Source organism: Musca domestica, unplaced genomic scaffold (genome assembly GCF_030504385.1).
Source record: "Musca domestica strain aabys unplaced genomic scaffold, Musca_domestica.polishedcontigs.V.1.1 24, whole genome shotgun sequence".
Lineage (NCBI taxonomy): Eukaryota > Metazoa > Arthropoda > Insecta > Diptera > Muscidae > Musca > Musca domestica.
Genome location: NW_026712272.1, coordinates 5,743,277 through 5,764,142, shown reverse-complemented (window position 1 = coordinate 5,764,142; position 20,866 = coordinate 5,743,277). Strand labels below are relative to the sequence as shown.

The 20,866-nt window shown below is 35.6% G+C and overlaps 1 protein-coding gene across 2 annotated transcripts in view; it reads left to right on the top strand.

The window, feature by feature from the left end:
• The first annotated feature begins 3,969 nt into the window (after positions 1 to 3,969).
• Positions 3,970 to 20,866, top strand: part of LOC101890997 (Kv channel-interacting protein 1) — an 87,067-nt gene continuing 70,170 nt past the window's right edge. Inside the window, exon 1 of one of the 2 annotated variants that reach the window (XM_059123368.1) lies at positions 3,970 to 4,769. The gene's annotated coding sequence lies outside the window, so the exon portion shown is untranslated. Of the gene's footprint in view, positions 5,260 to 20,866 lie in introns of both variants that reach the window. The other variant, XM_005180358.4, reaches the window with a different exon arrangement.

Sequence of the window (20,866 nt, the reverse complement as noted above, 5' to 3'; positions counted from 1 at the left end):
ATACTACATGTTTTTTATAAAATCATGTAAGTTTCATTGGTTTTTAAAACCACAGTTTATGCCAGTTAATGGTTATACAAAACTGGTATACTATCAGTTTTGTATAACCATTTTACTGGCATAAACTGTGGTTTTAAAAACCAATGAAACTTACTTGATTTTATAAACAAAACATGTAGTATAACAGTTTTGCAATTCCGTTTATTTGCAAAAATTGCGAAAACATCACAATTTTTAAAATATAAACGAAAATGGCTTAAGTTTTAACGAAAAAAATTTAGTATAACAGTTTTGCAAAACTGTTATACTAACAAAAATTTAATAAGTATGTAAATGGTGTTAAAACGCTTGAAAATAACTTTAGTTTCGACACAAAAATTACAGTATAACAGTTTTGTTAAACTGTTATACTGGTAAAAATACACGATTTTTACAATATTGATTAATTATTGAAAAAGCCCTTCTCATTTCACAGACTAAAAGTTAATATACTGGAATACTGTAATTAAACGGAATTCATTCATAAGAAACTATTTTATATTTCGCCAAATCGTTTGGCAACATTTGTCAAGTTTTATTTTCAAATATCGAAAATTAAGTGGCTATAAAGCCCACATTAGTCTCCTATGTCAAATTTATATACGCGTGTTAGTGCATTTCCTCGTCGATTACCTTAATACCATTTCGATCGATATATCCGTTTAGAATCTTAAATCATTAATTGGATATAAAAATTCTTTGTGTCAGATATAACGGTTTACACAATTATTTGCCATAAACCCATTCCCTCAGCCCCTCTGGTAGGCCTCTCACTTTCTTCTTACAGCTGCAGTGTTTTGAACTTGAAAATATAATGGGTGTGTGTGTGTGTGTGTGTTTGTGCGCTGCTCTGTCAATGTGAAATAATTTGGCATGCAAATGGACATAACAACCGTTTGTCTGTCTTTATGCCTGCCATGCTGGCTGGCTGGCTGGCTGGCTGATTGCTTGGAAGGCGCAACAGTTGATGATTACATGTAATGTGACTGAGGACAGCTAAACGTTGCGACGTGCATTTAATTGTTTGTAATTACACGCTTGTGGCGTAAGATTGTTTTCGCCACATACCAAAGCAAAGTAAACAAACGGATACACGCACACACACACGCCGCCTTTTAGCTACAATGAGAATATGACATGCATTTCCCTGCCTCAACTATTCATGGAAATTGCCGCCTAAACGTATGACAAATATTTAGCCAGCGCATTATAACACGCATACGTTCCAATGTACAGCAAGCAAACAGGCAGGCAGGCAGTCAGGCATTTGTTCGAATGAATGCCTATTGCCGGGCAGAGCATTCGAAAAGACATGGACACTCGGAGACACACTCTTTGCTGTGGCAAATACCAAAATGACAATTTCAATTTTTAACATTTTTGCAAAACGTTAGTGGATAACAACTGTTTCCGCTTGAAAAATGTAACGCACTGGCAGTCAGGAAGGCAAAAAGGAAATGGAAAGCTTTTATGTGCTTAAAGGCAAATGAAATACTCAACAATACACATCGGTCTCTCTCCCTCTCTCTTTCGTTCACTTTCTCTCATATACACACACGCAAAGTAAACCCCTTCTCCAACCATTAATATTTTGAGTATAACGGCAAATTCCTGGAGACCCAACAAGTGTGAGCAAGAGAAAGAGTAGGAGAGAGACCGAAATAATTCAACAATGAAGAGTAAAAGTGTTTCTCTCCATGCCACATTACTGTGCCCACAAGGCGTTAGATTGGATTTTTCTGTAAAAATGTGAACCTATGAAGAAGAAAAAAGTGGACAATTATGTGTATGTGTGAGTGAGTGTGTGTGTAATGCATGTCTAATAACTGTATATTAGTGCTCTTGACAATGACGATAATAATGATGATGTTGATTCTTGAGAAAACAAGTGTTACTTTTGCATGGCATTTTTTTCTGTGTTAGCAATATTTGATGTTGTTGTTGTTGTAAAAGATCTTGAGAGCATTTATGAAACTCAAGTAAAATAACAGTAAAATGGCAAACAAGTGGTAGCTGTGTACGATTACATTGAGAGGGAGTAAATAACAATGTGTACGCATACATTTATGCTTGGTATCCTTGAATGTGTACAGACAATCGCACGCACATACATACATACACATTAACGTGTATGTATGTACGCTAACAAGCAGTAAGATGGACAGTGATGTTGAAAATTGGTAGATCAAAATATTTTTTGTCGCAAAAGAGAACAGTTAGAGGTGGTGTTCTACAGACACGAAAGGACAACAAAAATTGTAGAAAACCAGTTTTAAAAATAAATTTTATGCTCTAGAAAAGGCAAACACTTAATTATTTTGTGAAAACAATTTCAGTATAACAGTTTCAAAAACTGTTATACTTATAAAACATTGTGCAAAACTCACATATTGTCTTAAAAACAAACGATGTCTCCAATTTTTATAAAAAACCGTATAACAATTTGTTACAACTGTTATACTAACAAAAATTGCATCAGTATCACAACTTTTTTTTAAACAAATAAAAATTATAGAAAAAAATACACAGAAATGTAGTATAACAGTTTTTTATATTTTAATTTTAATATAAAAATTTTAGTATAACAGTTTTTAGTACTGGTATACTAACAATAATTGCATAAATATAAATGTATTTTCAAAAGCAAATGAATATATTTTTAGTTGTTGCACAAAACTTTTAGTATTGCAGTTTTGTTAAACTGTTATAATTGCAATAAATGCGTAAATTGTAGTAAATCAGCTGTGAAAATTGTTATAAAACTAAACATAAACATTCAAGCAAAAAATAAAAGCCGTTTTTTGTAAAAAATAGTATAACAGTTATACTTTCGAAATATTGCGAAAATGTCATATTCTTAACCAAGCGAATATCTCATTATTATTTATGTAAAAATTGTAGTATAACAGTTTTTAAATACTGTTATACAAAGAAAAATTATGGAGAAAAGAAAAAATGAGCACAATTGAAAATTAATTTTGTTTATACAAAAAGATGTAATTTAACAGTTTTCTAAATCATGCGCTTCATTATTTTTAATAAAAGACTATACAGAACTCTTACAGGATAAACATATATTTTTTTAAGTAAAAACTTTATTTTTTTTTTAATTTAAAATAGTATAACAGTTCTAAAAACTGTTATACCTACAATTGTTCGTAACCAGCATTTTACATTTTTCTTAAAAGAAACGAAAATTTCTTTATTATTTATGCAAACATTGCAGCATAACAGTTTTGTAAAACTGTTACAAACAAAAATTCCATAAATATCGTTTTTTTTTAATAAAAATAACTTTAGTTAGCAGCATGTTGTATAACAGTTCTGTGAAACCCTTATATTCGCAAAAATTTTCGAATGAGATAATTTCCAAGTTTTCTCTAGGCTAAAGAAGATCTCCATTTCTTTTTTATTGGCTATAGAAGTCCTCTTGGTCTTCTAATAGCTATACTAGCAGTAAAAATCATATGTTAAACATAGAAGATTTCAAAATATGTCGTTTTTCAGTTTTATAGGACCCCTAGGTCATTTTCCCCGCTTACATTTGCCCTCTAGGGCTCCCATTTATGTCTCCAATAAGAATTTATTTCCATTTGAAATAACCCACTACTGTAACGGCATTGTCTCAGTTACTCACTTTACTGTTCGCTCTCACGACCACTCATCCCAAAAGAAAAACAAATAACAACAATAACGGAATTTTGCGGAAGGTGGTGTACATTCGTGTGTGTGTGTGTATGTATTGGCTGGGATTTCGGTTTTTGGGAGGCAGCAATAATAAAAAAAATACCCATACACACAAGTAAAGAAGGAATAAAAACAAAATATCACAACGTCACACACACAGAGATGAAAGAAAGCCTTTCCACAAGAAATAAAAACAACAGCAACCACTACTACAAAAACAGGGAGCTCTGGGAGAGCTTTTCAAAAGGAATTCACTGCTAACACAATTCAGTTGTAGACAAAACGCGAATGTTAACTGTTGTGTGTATGGGAAACAAAATAAAATTGAAAACAAACGGTTAACTCGCGATTTACGGAATTCGGAATTTCAGTTATTTTTATGCTAGGCTTTTTTTTGGAAAAATTTGGCTAGGATAGAAAACGGAAAAGTAGAAAAAAGGAAAAAAAATTGGATATTGTTGCTAGCAGCTGATGATGGGATGCTGATGCTGCTGCTACTGAAGATATTTGGTAATGATAATGGCAGTAGTATAAGAAACCATTAGGAGGAACAACAAAAACAACAAGAAAAAAAAAACATGGAGGCAAAGAAATCCAGGATAGGATAACTTGAAAGTTGGAAAGTGAAGCAAAAATGTAAAGGCGAAAGCAAAGAAAGCAAAAAAGTAGGAAAAGATACACATAACGTGCGCAGATTTTTTTCCCGTTTTCGTTACGTTTCGTTTTGCTCGCACCAAGCACTAAGTTATGATTGGGCCTGCTGCCACCAGCAACGGATGATGGAAATTCAAGTGAAATATTACTGTGAAAGTGTGAATTTTAAAAATAAATTCAAAACTAAAACCCAAAGAAAAATGCCAACAAAATATTTTTTGTAAATAAAAAGAGAAAAGAAAAAAATTGAGAAAAAGAAGAAAATTTAAAAAAAAAATAAAATGTTTTTACAAAACAAAAGAAAAATAATTTTGTGTATCGAAATTAAATTAAATGTGCTGGTATATCAGTGGCCATAACTTGTGAAGGTCCCCGTTCCGAAATAAATCGTAAGTCTTGAATTCCCCAGAGATGAAGTAAATTCCGTTTGTAACGTAGCAGCAAAATGCCACGCAAAAAGCTTTCATCTGGCCATATTTCAAACAAGTTTTAACACCGTTTTATTTATTAAAATAAGAAAAACCCAGTAAAAAAACGTAAACAAATAAAGAAGTAATGAATTAATGAAAATAAATATGCTAACGAATTAATTACCAATGAAATGTCTAAATAGGGTTACGACTGCAGTCACATATTTAACAGCCACAAATTATAACGAATTGTAATTAAACACGCAAACCACCTTATCTCGGCATCGACGGTAACAGCAGCGGCGACGTCAACGTTAACAACCATCATTGTGCGCTTACCTTTATTCTCCATTGAACACAACTCACCCACATTTCACTGTCGACGACGGTCTTCTTATTCTTCCTTCTAATGAAGTAAAAGAAAGCAGCAGCAGTAGCAACAACAATAAGAATAACCGCCACTTTAAAGGTAAACGAGCTCTTTTTTTAAACATACAAACAAAATAACGAAAGAAAAGTACATACTGCTACTCTCCCATTTTGCTCTCTACCTCTCCCCTGTCCATCTCTAATCATTTGTGATGATCAAATAATTCTAATAAGAAATCAATTAATTTATGTGAATATTAAATTAATATAAAGTAACAGCCATTTAAAATTAAATGCCAAATCCGTTATGAAACAACAAAAACAACAAACAAAACAAAAAATCAAATCAAATAACCGTTGCTTTGTCAAACCTCACTCATCCTTGCCCACTGAGCAATGATTTGTTTGTGTGTGTGTATTGCTCTTTTTCTCTCTCTCTTATCAGTTTGACCATTTACCCGCTATTTTTTTTTGATTAATCTCACATACAGGCACACACATTTATGCTCTTCTCTTTAAGTCCCGGACACAGGTTGAAACACACACATAACACATACTCTGAGATGAACACTAATCAAGTTAAAGAGTGTCATCACAAATGGTGTTTGCCGTTGTAGGAAAGGAGAAGAAATAGAAAAACAACATGGGTTTAAATGGGAAAAAATTATAAAAAATGTATAAAAACAATTTATGTAATAATAAAAATATATTAAAAAAGTGAATTATTATTATTGTGAGTACCACTTGTGGGCAAGCAAAAACAACATATCGCTTGGAATGATATAAAAAATATGTGTTTACGTAGGTCCATCGACAATTGAGAAAATATTTTCATATTTATTATTTTTAGTGTTTTTCAAAGGGGTTTAGATAATATTTTAAGAAGTAGAGATAAAAAAATGAAAATAAATAGAGGAAAAAAACGAGGTGTAAATTACACTGTCCAAAAAAAAGATCTACGGGGAAAATCCAGCAAGTTATGAAAGTAGAGCTAAAAAAGACACGTGTATCGGCGTTTCAAAAATTTACATCGAAAAGGAATCAAAATAGAGAAAGCGGATTCCCCCTTATTTTCCCTTTTGAATATTTTCGAATTAAGATTCCTTGGAATCCGTGCATTTTAGGTATATAGTGCCTTCAGCAGTATCGCAGATAAAAATACGAGGAATATTTTGATTAAAAATGTTAACACTCAAACGAGTCAAAAAGGGATGTTTCTGGTACTTTTTTTTAAAATATGGATAAAAACTTCCTTTAAACGGGTGCTATGCGGTATTTTGTCCCATTCCCGACGAAGCGCTTGCTTGAGGTGATCGACACTTTGGTATTTTTTAGTGCCAACCTTGCTTTCCAAAATACTCCAGGCACAATAGTCCAACAGATTGGTATCCGGAGATTTCGGTGGCCATTGTGCGCTGGAAATGAAGCAAGGAACCTCATTTTGTAACCATTCTTGGGTGGCGCTTGCTGAGTGCGAAGTTCGTTGCAGTTTTTTCATCTCACCCTGTATATATAAATTTCTGGGGTTAGGTAAGACTTAAACTCTTGACGTCGTGTAAGATCTAGTAGTAATTTGAGCTACATGCCACCGTTTAAAGGCCTTTTGCAACAGAAGAGGTTTCGGAGAGGTCCTCTGACAATAGTTGGCCTTTTTATGCTTAGACGATCTTTAAAAGCTCTTTTGGTTACAGAAAAGGCTTTTTGATCATGGACGACCTCTAAAAAGTGTTATGGGTGTATACAACCTTTGAAAGCTGTGTAAAGCTCCAAAATATATAGAGATGACCTCTCAAATATATTGACGACCTTGAAAAGTTATTTTCGATATAGAAGACCTCTAAGTGAAATGGCGTAGGTATATATTAGCCAAAGAAATCGTCTGAAGGGTCTTTTAGAGCTGCAAACCACCGTTTAAAGGCCTTTGTCGCAGAGATTTGAAAGAGGTCTTCTGAATAAAGTTGGCCTTTAAAAAGCCCTTTTAGGCTTAGACGATCTTTAAATGTTTTTGTTCGCTACGGAAATGTATTTTTGATCATGTGTTTATACGACCTCCAAAAGCTGTGGAAAGCTCCAAAGACCTCTCAAAGGAGAGAAACTTAAAATAATATTTTCGATAGGAACAACTCAAGTTTAGTAAATACTTTACAATTTTTTCGATTTTTTTTTAAATTTTTTCTGGCGTCCGGTTTCGTCTCCCAAGAAAAAATAGTATCCGGGTATCAGGGTAAAAATACATACCACTGGAAAAAATGGAAGAGTTTTTACTGAACTAGAGTTAAGCCTTTCGATACGGAAGACCTCTAAACAAAATCGTGTGGTTAGGTATTAGGTAAAGAAAACGTCTGAAAGCTCTTTAAGCAGCAGGCCTCTGTTTAAAGACCTTTTGCAATAGAAGAGGTTTCGGAGAGGTCCTCTGACCATAGTTGCCTTTTAAAAGCCTTTTTGGGCTTCGACGACCTCTAAAAGCTCTTTTGGCTACAGAAACCTTTCAATAAGTTCTTTTGATCATGGACAATCTCTAAAAAGTGTTACGGGTATATACGGCTTCCAAAAGCTGTGCAAAGCTCCAAAAAATATAGAGAAGGAGAGGAACTTGAAGAGTTCTTTTCGATACAGAAGACCTCTAAATTACTACTTGAAGGAATTCTTAATGCTCTTCAAATACTTCTACTTCATACAGCTCTGTTGGAAAGAATTGATCTGGTTTGCGCTTACCCCTGAGGTCAAATTTCCACAAACTCAGCGCCAAGACTATAATTTTAAGGCTCGGATTTTGTTAATTTCATCTGGGCTTTGTCTATATCAGTCAGTCACACATCCACCTCCCAAAGCAGTTTTTCTTTTTCCCAAGAGAATTTTAACAAACATCTGTGAAAATCCGTTGGGCGCCATAATGAAACTGTAAATTTTGTTTACATACTCCTCCCACAATTTGCAGATTTATCCTTCAACTCTAGAATTTAAATTGATCCATTCGAGTAAAAGAACGAAAAATTAATGATTCTTTCAATCCATTTGACACACAGATCCCCGAAAAGTTCCTCCCGTTTTATAAATCTATTATGAAATGGAAAATTTTCGTATTCATGGACAACTTGCTAACAAATCAATTTCCCATGCACGCTGTCATCAACTACTTCGGGGATCATCAATTAATACAGGAAACAAAAGTGCAAATGTGTGAGTGTGTGCCCTGCAGTTTTACATCCGCATGTGTGTATGTGTTTGGGAGTCTCTCTTTGATTCAATTAAAAATTTAAATTGAGTTGATAATTCCCCCGAAAAAAATATGAAATAAAAATTAAATGAAAATGTATATGCGAATTCTAATCAGAGTTTTGGGGAAACGAACCGGCCAACCTTAACCAACAACGAAGCGTGGCAGAAAAGTTGAAATGTTTGTTGTTGGCTGGGAGGCTTTTCTAAAAATAAACACCCAACACGAACAACATGTAAATGAGTTCGAGTTTGAGGTCGGCCTTCTCTCGTGTTATGATGCGTTAGAGAAAGATAGAGTAATACACAGACTCTCACACATACACACACACATACATGTGGACTTACAACACCCAGAGTTTACTCGCCAGTTATTATTATTGTTGTCGTTGTTGTGGGTATTTGCAAAACTTCAAGCGGCAATGTAAATTGTTTAGCTCTCCTTGCTCTTCGTCGTTGGCTCGCTCGGTTGGGAGATAAATGAAAATAAAATGTAATTTGAAGGAACACACACATACACGCACACAAAGAAATACGCAAATACATACATACGTTCATGCAATAAACATTAACACGACACAGACATGCAGTCTACCAGACCAGATGATGGATGAATGATGCCGATGCTGGCTGGCTGGCTGTTACCTCTCTATTCCTGATGTCTCTGCTTCTGGTGCTGCTGAGTTTACTCTGGCTTAACTTTGACATAACTGTCATCGGAATATTTGTTGTTAAAGAGAAGACGACAACGATAAACGAGTAGCACAAAAGAAAACAAAATGAAAAAAAGGACAACAACTTAGCCTCCCTCTTAGTATGGCCATCGCCATCGCCACCGATACACACACACACACAATCACAGATACACAAACAAATTTATTGGAATTTAGAATCCAACTTGCCATCCAGTTTTCTGTTGTTGTGATTGTTGTTTGTGTTATTTTGAGGTGCTACATTGTTATGTGTCACTGTCACTTTTCACTTCCCGTTTCATTTTGGAATAGATTTCCGTTTTCTCAATATTCATTTCATCAACGTTCTTATCGGCAATTTATTTAATTTTTGCAGTGGAAATATTTGTTTCGGATGAGGAAAAGGTTGAAAGGCGGATGGACGAGGGAAACAAAGAAAATCAAAAATGAGCTTGAATAATTATCTCCAGCTGTAGAAGAATTGTAAAGTCTTTTGGTCATAGAAGGCCTCTTAAAGTTAATCTGTAAACAGAAGACTTTTTTGAGTTGGATTAGAGAACGGATGAGGGGGGATGGGTGAGGTAGACAAATGGAAACAAAAAAGGGCCTTGAAAAATTATCTCCAGCTGTAGAAGAATTGAAAAAAATCTTTTAGTCATGGAAGGCCAATATTCTATATCCAGAAGGCTTTTTTGAGTATTCTTTTTGTAGCCAGAGGTCCTTTTAAAGAACTCCTGGTTGTAGACGACTCTTTGAAATTTCTTCTGGCTACAGAAGTCGTTTTATAGGTCCTCTGTCTTTTGAGAAACTTCAAAAAATCATTGGGATATATAGAAGACCTCTGAAAGCTTCTTTAGCTATACAAAACATTTGAAAGCTCTTCAAGATGCAGACCACCTTTTAAAGGTCTTCAAGCTACAGAAGACTTAGAACGTGTCTTGTAGCTACAAAAATTTTCGGAGAGGTCTTCTGCCCATTGTTGACCCCCAAAAATCCTTTTTGGGCTTACACAATCTTTAAAAGCTCTTTTGGCCACAAAAACCTCTAAATAGGGTTCTTTTGGCCATGGAAGACCTCTAAAAAGTGTTATGGGCCTATATGACCTCCAGAAGCTCCGAAATATATGCAAAGCTTCTAAAGGCCTCTGAAAGGTATAGAGGACCTTGTAAAGTTATTTTCGGTACAGAAGACCTCTGTATGTCCTCTGAAAGTTCTTCTGACTACAAAAAGAGGTGTTTAGGAAATAGAAGATGCACAAAAGGTCTTCTGACTATTGAAGGCTTACAAAAAGTTTTTTAGATCTACAAAACCCCGTAAAAACTCTTCTAGTTATATTGAAGAGCTTTAAATGCTTTTCAGGCTAGACAAGGTCTTGAAAGTGTATTATAGCCTCAAAACGCCTGAAATATTGCCAAAAAACCTGTAAGCTCTTTTGGCTATATAGAAGAACTTGACAAGCTTTTCAATCTAGACAAGAACTCGAAAGTGTATTGTAGCCACAAATAGCCTGAAATATTGCCAAAAATCCTGTAAGCTCTTTTGGCTATATAGAAGAACTTTAAAAGCTTTTTAAGATCCAAGATCCAAAAAACTCAGCAGGGATATTCTGACCCTTTTAGTTTAGACCATCTTTCTCGTTGGTCTTCTAACTATAGAAAATCTCTAAAAAGTGTTCTGGGTATATGCGACCTCTAGAAGCTCTTATAAATATGCAAATCTTTAAAATAAAGTCTAGCCATAGAGAACTTCTCAGAGGCCAAACAGCACTTCTGGGTGTAGACGACCTTTAACAGATAATCAAGCCGCGAAAAGGGTTCTTTTGATACGGATATCTTCTACATCTTTCCAGCTCAGACCCTTACATGTTATTTTAACTACGGAAGACTTCTTAGAAGTTCCTAACTATATAAGACCCCTAAAAGACATCTTAGTCATGTTTAACCTCAGAGAGGTCTAGGTTCCGAATATTTGGAAGACATCTCAGATAACTTCTGGGTAAAAGTTTTCTTCTTGTCATGGATTCTCTGAATTTTGAAGACCTCTGAAAGCTCGCCTGGCAGCTCTCACAAAAGTTCTTCTGACTTTAGAAGAGCTCTTAAAGTCTGTTTGTCCTTCGGAGGACCTCTAAAAGGATACTCGCAAAAGTTCTTCTGGCTACCGAAGAGCTATAAAAGTCTATTTTGATGTCCTCTAAAAAGTTTAGAAGATTTTTGAAAGTTTTTCTAGCTTTGAAAGACATTAAAAAGATCTTCTAGTCAAAGAAGAACTCTATACAGTATTCTGCCTAAAGCAGACCTCTAATAGCTCTTCGGGCTACATAAGCAATGAAACGGCTTCTATAAGGTCGGTAGACTGCAAAATATCTCTAAAATTTATTATGCCTATAGTCGACTAATTGAAAGCCCCATAAAAATTGTCTGGTTATAGTGGGCATCCCTAAGCATCCCTGGCTTTTAAAAACCTCCAATGACTCCTCTACAAGGAACATGAAAATTTATTTTATCTGTAAAATAAAACTCTAAAACTACTGTAGTCCTTATAGATATCTTCTAGGATTAGAAGTCCTTTTATTAGAGCTCTAAAATATATCCTAGCTACTACAACCCCTTCTAGCTATTCAAAACATCTAAAGGTTATAGAATACTTTTAAAATGTCTTTCTGCTTAAGAAGACCTTCAGAGTTTTTCGTCTAAATCCCTTATAGTTTCGAAACTTTTTTCAGCTACAAAGAATTTCTAATTGGTCTTTTAGATATATTGGTAAAATTATGTCTACGTAATAAAAACTCTTCTGGCTCAGAAACACTTCTACAAGACATTTTGGTTTTAGAAAATTTTTTAAAGGTTTTAGAAGGACCTAAGAGTTTTTCTGGCTGTGGAAAAGGTTTAAAAACTTTTCTACCTAAAGAAGAACTTTTAATGGCCATCCAGCTACAAGAGTCCTTTTATGAACTACTATGAGATCTGGCTATAGATTTCATACCAACTTTCATCTGGCCATTGACGGTCTTTAAAAGATATTTTGTTCTTGGACAGGTCTTTCGGACTTAGAGCGTCCTCAAAAAACCTTCTGATTGGTTGGTTTTTAAAAGCTCTTATGGAAACTAAAAATCTTCCAAAACGTTTTTTAATTATAGAGGACTTCTTATAGCTTTTTCAGTAACAGAAGCCTCCTAGCGACATAAGTCCTTAAAATGTCTTCTCGCCATTTAAGACCTTTAAAAACTCTTCTGGCCATTTAAACCTCTGTCGAACCTTTATCGAACTTTTGACTCAAAATAATATCTCTAAAAATCTTTATAGAATTCTTCATTTCCACAATTTTCTCTTCATTCGTCAATGCTCCCTCTTCAAATCCCCCATCTCATCAGCTCATTTACAGCTTGTTTGCAATGGTGTAGTTTGCAATTTCCCATTTGGTTTTAGAGTGCATAATAAACAATAGAATTGTAATGTCACACACATTTACATATTAGTCTCCAATGATTTCTTGTTGTTGTTATTGTTATTCTCATCCGAGAGAATTGTTAACATATTCATATAGATACTCGTAAACAAAACTAATGAGAAACTCCCTCTCACACTGGCAATTGTCGAAACAATGGCAGCAAATAATGAAATGTTCTTTGTCTTTGGAGTAATACTGTCAACAAGAAGCAATAAGATTAGCGGGAGGAGGAGGAAGAAGAAATGGGAGACAATAGCACATGAACATTCAATCGAATTGAAGATACAACGAAACCAAAAAGGATATCATGGCATGGCAAATATTAGAATCCGTTCGCTTAATACCATGCCATGCACTTTGTACTTTTTAGAACTTTTTCGAATTCCAAAAAAAAAAAGGAAACCACTCATTTGTAACCTCTAAACCTTATATGTTTAAGATTAGAACTTTATTTTTAATAGCATTGCCCAGCATTTAGTACATTTTTGGTACTTTTCGTACTCTTTTTGTTTACAATTACAAGAACCCTGCTCAATCCCCTTTCTACATAAATTAATAGTCATCCATATGGCAAATTCCAAAATTGCTCTTTATTTAGTACATGTTAGTACTTTCCAGACAGTTTTCATACTAGATACCGAAAAACTCACCACTTGCACCTATGGTGCCCAATATTAAATATGTTTGAGTACTTTTCGTACTATTTTTCAAAAATCGTATCCTTCCAGGTAGCACTTCCAATAACCCATCCCCAGTTTCCCATCCCCATCCCCAATTCCCCAGCCAAATACTATAGAAAAACATTTTCAAAATTGTACAACATTTTGTACCTTTTTAGTACGATTTTTCAGCCATACTTTACACCAATACCCTTTCAGAGATCCTCACCTTAAATTTCGGAATCCTAGTTATGTCCGCAGTCATATGGCTAGAGGGGGTATATATCATTTGATACGGCCAAAACGTGCCTCATTGAAATAAAGGTTTTATAACCTAGGTCTCTTTGGATCAAATACGTTTCAGGACATTTGGAGTCGATCTAGTGATGTCCGTCCATCCGTCTATACGTCTGGCTGGTGTGCACGATAACTTTCGAAAAGTGTATCCGATTTGATCCAAACTTGGTACATCGTAATTTTATTATCAAAATTTAAGCGAGTTCGTAAATGGGCAATATAGGACCACTCCTTGTGGTACCTCCCCACAAAAGATTGAAATTTTCAAAAAAAAAAAAAATATATATATATTTTCTGCACAGAAGGAGAAACGATAATCTGATTTCGCTCCAACTTTGCAAATCCTAATATTTCCGTCACTACGAGGTCAGGTGCAAAAATGGATAATATCTGTCCACTCCATCAAGTATCTTCCCCACAAAGGGTCAAAATGTGCTGTAACATCCCGATTGTCATCAAATTACACACAACCCAATATTTTTATAACCACAAGGTCAGGTGTGAAGATGAAATATATCGATCCACCCCTTCTGGTATCTCCTCCACAAAGCGTCAAAAATTTCAATATCCATGAAGCTGATGAAACGAAATTAACATACGATTCCATTCAGATTTGTCACATCTCAATATTTCCATCAAAACAAGATCTTTTATAATTATGGTAGAAATCGGACCATTTCTTCTGGTACCTCCTCCACAAGGGGTGAAAGTTTTGACGAAGCAAAACGATTATAAAATCCGAAATAACCATCCGGCTCTTTTCATAATTTACACATCTCAATAGTTCTACCAACACTAAATCTACTGTGAAGATGGGATATATCGGTCCACTCCTTCTGGTACCTCCGCCACAAAAGGGTTAAAATTTTAAACATCCATGAAACTTATAAAATGCGAAATTAACATTCGTTTCCATACAGACTTGGTACATCTCAGTATTTCCATCAACACAAGATCTGTTATAAAGTTGGTAGAGATCGGACCATTTCTTTTGCAACCTGTCCCACATAGGGTTCAAGAAAGAAAGCTAAATCAGCATCCAACTCTCTTCATATTTCACACATTCAAACATTTTTGCTAACACAAGGTCTGTTGTGAAGATGATATATATCTGCGAACCTCTTCTGGTACCTCACCCATAAAGGGTCACAATTTCCAATCTGTCTTTTATCTGTCATAACTTTCGACACAATTTCACGATTTATCTTCAACTTGCTATATCTAAATATTTACCTCAACGAAAAACCTAAGATGCATATGGAATTTAAAATTTCCTATAAAAAATTGGATATAAATGTTCGAATTTCTTGTAATTTTGCCCACGCCAATATTTTTATCTGTATTTGATGAAGTATGACAAGTTAAAAAGCAGTAAGTTCGGCCGGGCCGAATTTTGAATAACCTCCACCATTTGGAACGAATTTGGAAATTTTCAAAAAATAGAATCCTTAAAACATTCTGTTAAAATTTTAAAAATACCAAATATAGCCTTTATATTGGGGTTTTTTTACGACGTGACCCTACATAGGCATTGTTTGTCATAAGCCATTACCATATTCAAATTCGAAACTTGAAATAAATAGTGAATAATGTAGCTAAAATCATCAAAATATCGTATATAGGGAGGTTCCGTTATATCGGAGCTGTGCGAAGACCTGGACCTGCATAGACAATTTTCTGTCACAGGCTGTAGCATACATTACGAACTTCAAATACCACATCTCAAACAATTTCGGTGGATACTGTACCTAAAATCGTCAAAATACCGAATATAGGGAGGTACTGATATATGGGGCCTATACGAAGACCTGGACCTGCATAAACAATTTTCTGTCACAGACTGTAGTTCCTATAACGAACTCTAAACACGTAATTTGAAACAATTCTGGTGAATAATGACGCTAAAATCATGAAAATACCGAATATTGGGAGGTACAGTTATATGGGAGCTATACGAAGACGTGGACCTGCACAGACAATTTTCTGTCTTAGGGTGTAGTAACCATTACGAACTTCAAATACCAAATTTGAAACAATTCCGGCGAATAATGTCGCCAAAATCATCAAAATACCGAATATCGGGAGGTACCGTTATATGGGGGCTATATGAAGACGTGGACCTACATGGCCCATTCACGAACTTAACCTGCCTACTGGAAAAATAAACACGTGTGCAAAATTTCAGCCATCTATCTCAATTCATTCGAAAGATAGCCTGATTACAACAGACAGACGGACAGACAGACAGACGAACACCCAGATAGATAGACAGACGGACATCGCTAAATCGACTTAGAATTGTACGCTGATCAAGAATATATATACTTTGTTGGGTCTGACATGAGTATTTCGAGGTGTTACAAAGTATGGTGGAGGGTATAAAAATGGAATTCTTCGGTCGACTATATCTGTTACATCAGGCATATGTTAATATTTTTCAAAAATTATCACATATCTTATATAAAGTGAAGAAAGCAATCGATATAGGCCAAACCTGGCACGTCGAAATATTTATATCATATTTATTTAGGTTCGATACGAAATGTACAATATTGGCCCATTCCTTCGGAACCTCCTCCACAGAGGAGGTAACAGAAGTCAAAATATATTTAAGTCATCGAACATTGGCTGAGGGTATAGATCTGTCGGCAAAACTTATTGAAACTTTTTAACTATTTTATTCCTTGACTAAATACCATGGAACAGTGTTTGGTACTTTTCGTACTCTTTTTAACTCAAAGTTCCCAAAACTCAACTCCATCTTATATCTATCCACAAATAGTTACTCACCATTCAAATTTTGGAATTTTATCTACTGATGGGTATTTATTTCGAACACTTTAGTATTTTTTGCACCCTTGTAAGGGGTAATTTTTCACTATTCTTTGATGGGAGATTATGATCTTCATTTTTATAATATTCCTTTACATAATCTCCCCTTTTCTCCCCTTCCTCTGTGAATGTCCCATGCCTGTGACAATGACAATACTTAAGTACTCTTCACCAAAAATATTGTCGGGAGATAATCGCGTGTAAATTTATATAACTTATACACATACACCTTACACCGTTACACAAACAAATAAACTTAGCTTAAGCACATTCTTGAAACTTTCAACATATTTGTTATTTTTTCTGCTATTTCGTGGTACTTTTTTCATATTTTCTTAATGAGATGTTATAACGCCATGTGAGGAGGGGGTGGGAGGCAGAAGGGTAAACAGTGTCATGGCAAGGAACAATATTAAAATCGTTTGGGGTTTTGTATACAAGAAATGTTGACGCAGATCTTAAGCAAATCTTTTAGCCTTACAGGTCCTCTTCAATATATTCAACACAGAAAAAGAAGGGCTCATGGAGAACCTTCCAAAAGTTCACGAAATATAGAACCCCAAGGATTTGAACCCATTTCCAGAAGATCACCTTTAAAGAAGCCCTTAGGGGAGACGTAGAAGTCCTTTGGTAGGTTCTTCTTTCCATTGAATATTTTTCAAGCAGTCTTCTTTCCATAAGACATCCATTGAAGACCTTTTAAAACAGACTTGGGACTTTGTATACAACAAATGGTAACGCTTAGGACCTTAAGAAAATCTGTTGACCTTATAAGGCCTGGGAAATATATTCAAGATATAAAAAAGAGCTCATAGAGAACCTTCCAGAAGTCCACCAAATTCAGAACCCCAAGGATTTTAACCAATTTCAAGAAGATCACCTTTATAGAAGGCCTTTGGAGAGGTATGGTTCTCACGGAAGTCCTTTGATAGGTTCTTCTTTCCCTGGACTATATTTCGAGAAGTCTCTTTCCGTGAGAGACCCATTGAAACCTTTTAAAACAGAGTATCTGTCGACAAAGGATATTTTAAAAAGAAGTCAAAGAGTTTAAGTCGGTTTGGCCGACAAATGTATATCCACTCTCAGCCAATGTCTATTTGTTTACATATACAGGGTTGCCCATATTCGACGGACCTTTGGGCCCATTCCAATCGACGAGGCTTGTCCGCAGGCAACATTCTTTGCGTCAATTGAATTTTGTACGGGAACAAATGCAAATCACTGCGAATAACCCGTTGTAAAGTGGACCGAGCCATGCCCAACTGCTGAGAACGGCGTTTTTGGGATGTTCTTGGGGACCTCTCAACACTGGCTCGTACGTCAGCGATATTCTCGGCCGATCGCCTTGGTCCACTTTTATATGCCTCTTCGGATTAGAAACAGCCTTACCAGTCGAAAAATTTTCGTCTAAACGCTTAATGGTGTTCTTAGAAGGCGCACTTCTCACATTTTTTAATGTTTTAACAGTACGTTGAGTTTTCACAATTGACTTCTTCTGTTGAATGTAAATTTCAACTATTTCAGAGCGCTAGCGTGGCGTGTATTGGTTCATGGTAAAAATCCGCTTGGACTGACGCTTCAAACGCGGTATGTCATTAAGCGATGTGACATCTCTGTCAAAAGTTATGGCGTTGCCAAATGGGTCCGTCGAATAGGGGCAACCCTGTACTGACTTGTTTTATGTGATTACTCAAGCTTTTGATCCTTTATAGGGGAGGTTCCGAAAGGGTGGACCAATATTGTCCACTCTGTTTCTGACCTAAATCTGATTTAAATATTGCAAGGTGCCAGATTTGGGGTATATCGACTTCTTCCTGTACTATATATGAGCTTCATGGTGTGCTTCATGACTATTCAAAATTTCGACCCCTTTGTGGGGGAGGTACCAGAAGGAGTAAGCCATCTTCACAGCAGATCTTGTTTTATGGGAGATATAATTATTCAAAATTTTGACCCTAGTTGGGGGAGGTACCAGACGGAGTGATCCTATATCTTTCATCTTCACACCAGATCTTCTTTTAGTACAAATATTGGGATGTGCGAAACTTTAAGAGGATTGGACGCTCAATTCGCATTTTTAATCGCTTTTTTGTTATTAAAAATTTGGACCCTTTGTTGGAGAGGTACCAGAAGGTGTATGCCGATATAACCCATCTTCACATCAGATCTTGTGTTAGTAAAAATATTGAGATGTTTGAATTGGATGCTTATTTCGCATTTTATGGGAGATACAATTATTCAAAATTTTGACCCCTTTGTGGGGGAGGTACTTAGATATCTATTATCTTCACACCAGATCTTCTTTTAGTACAAATATTGGGATGTGCGAAACTTTAAGAGGATTGGACGCTCAAATCGCATTTTTAATCGTTTTTTGTTACTAACAATTTTGGACCCTTTGTGGGGGAGTTAACAGAAGGAGTATGCCGATATATCCCATCATCACATCAGATCTTGTGTTAGTAAAAATATTGAGATGTGTGAATTGGATACTTATTTCGCATTTTATGGGAGATACAATTATTCAAAATTTTACACCTTTGTGGGGGAGGTACCAGAAGGAGTGATCCTATATATTTCATCTTCACACCAGATCTTGTGTTAGGATGTGTCGAGTTTGAAAGGAATCGGATGATGAATTCGCCTTTTACGATGGTTTTGGTGTTTTAAAATTTTTATCCCTTTGTGGGAAGATACCAGAAGGTGGAAACCGATATATCCCATCTTCCCGCAAGTTCTTGTGCTAATAAAAGTATTGGAATGTGCGGAACTTTAAGAGGATTGGAAGCTTAATTCGCATTTTATGATAGTTTTGTTATTCAAAATGTTGACCCCTTTGTGGGGGAGGTACAAGAATGAGTAGTCCGATATCTACGATCTTCACATCAGATCTTGTGCTGCTAGAAATATTTAGATGTGTCGAGTTTGATAGGAACCGGATACTCATTTCGCGTTTTATGAGCTTCATGGCTATTCCAAATGTTGACCCTTTGAAGGGAATTGGATGTTAATTTCGCATTTTGTGAGAGATAAATTTTTAAAATATCGACTCGGTGTGAAGGGTGTATCAGAAGTGGTGGGCCGATATTCATCATCTTCATACCAGATCTTGCGTTGACAAAAATATTGCGAGGTGTGAAATTTGAAGAGGATTGAATGCTCAATTCGCATTTTATGATGATTAAAGTTATTCAAAAAGTTGACCCTTTGTGGAGAGGTATCAGAAGGATTGGGCCGATATCTATCATCTTCACGCCAGATCTTGTTTTAGTATAAATATTGGGATGTGCGAAACTTTAAGAGAATTGGATGCTCAATTCGCATTTTATTATCGGTTTTGGTTATTCAAAATGTTGATCCCTTTGTGGGGGAGGTACCAGAAGGGGTGAACCGATATCTACCAGCTTCATATCAGATCTTGTGTTGATAGAAATATTGAGATGTGCGAGATTGAAATCAATTGGATGCTTATTTTGCGTTTCATGAGTTTCATGGCTACTCCAAATTTTGATCCGTTGTAGGGGAGTATCACTAGAAATGACCCGATATCTATCATCTTCACACCAGATCTTGCGTTGGCAAAAATATTGAGATGTGTGAAATTTAAAGACTATTGCCCCCTTACATCACATTTTATAACATTTATAATCATTTCAAAATTTTGAGCCTTTGTGGGGAGGGAGTACTTGATGGGGTGGGCCGATATTGTCCATTTTAACACCTGGCCTAGCACTGATATAGATATTGGGATTTGCAGAGTTTGCTCAAAATCGAGTGATTCTTTCTCTTTCCATGAGATATATTATTTTCTTTGGAAATGTTGACCTTTTGTGGTCGTGGTACCAGAAGAAGTGGACCGATGTTGTCCAATTTCGAGCTCGATCTAAGTTTGACAATAAAATTACGATATACCAAGTTTGGACCAAATCGAATACTCCCTTCGAGAGTTGTCGTGTGAACCAGCCAGACTGACGCACACCCCTAAATCGACTTCAAATGTCCTGAAACGGGTTTGGTCCAAAAAACCAAAAAAATATTTTGATGAGACCCGTTTTAGCGGTATCAATTGATATAGCCATATGGCCGAGGATATAACAATTCCAGACTCTGTGTTGTTGATATGATATTAAATTACCTTAAGAGAGAGAAATAGAGAGCGAGAGGGAGAGAGGAAGCAAAAAAATTTAGGATGATAGTCTCTTGATGGCCCCCCTAATTAATTGATTTCCCCATTTATCTCGTAAGGACATTAAGGAATACATAATTAATTACGAAAATTACAAAAAAATTACTTCCTTGAACGGAAAATTTCCTCAAAATAATTTTTGAATTATTTCCTCATGTGTCATTTGGTGTTCGAGCGCAAGTCTGAGTTTGTGTGCGTGTGTCTACCAACATCACGTGAGTTGTTCACATTGTTTACATTTTTTGTGTGTCCTTTCTCCCCTAACCACCACCCGGCCTCACAGGCTACACAACATTTTAATGACATTGTCGTGTAGATTTAATTAAATAAATATTTTTTTTATTGTATCGGTGTGTATGTGTGGTTGTGTTTTTGGTT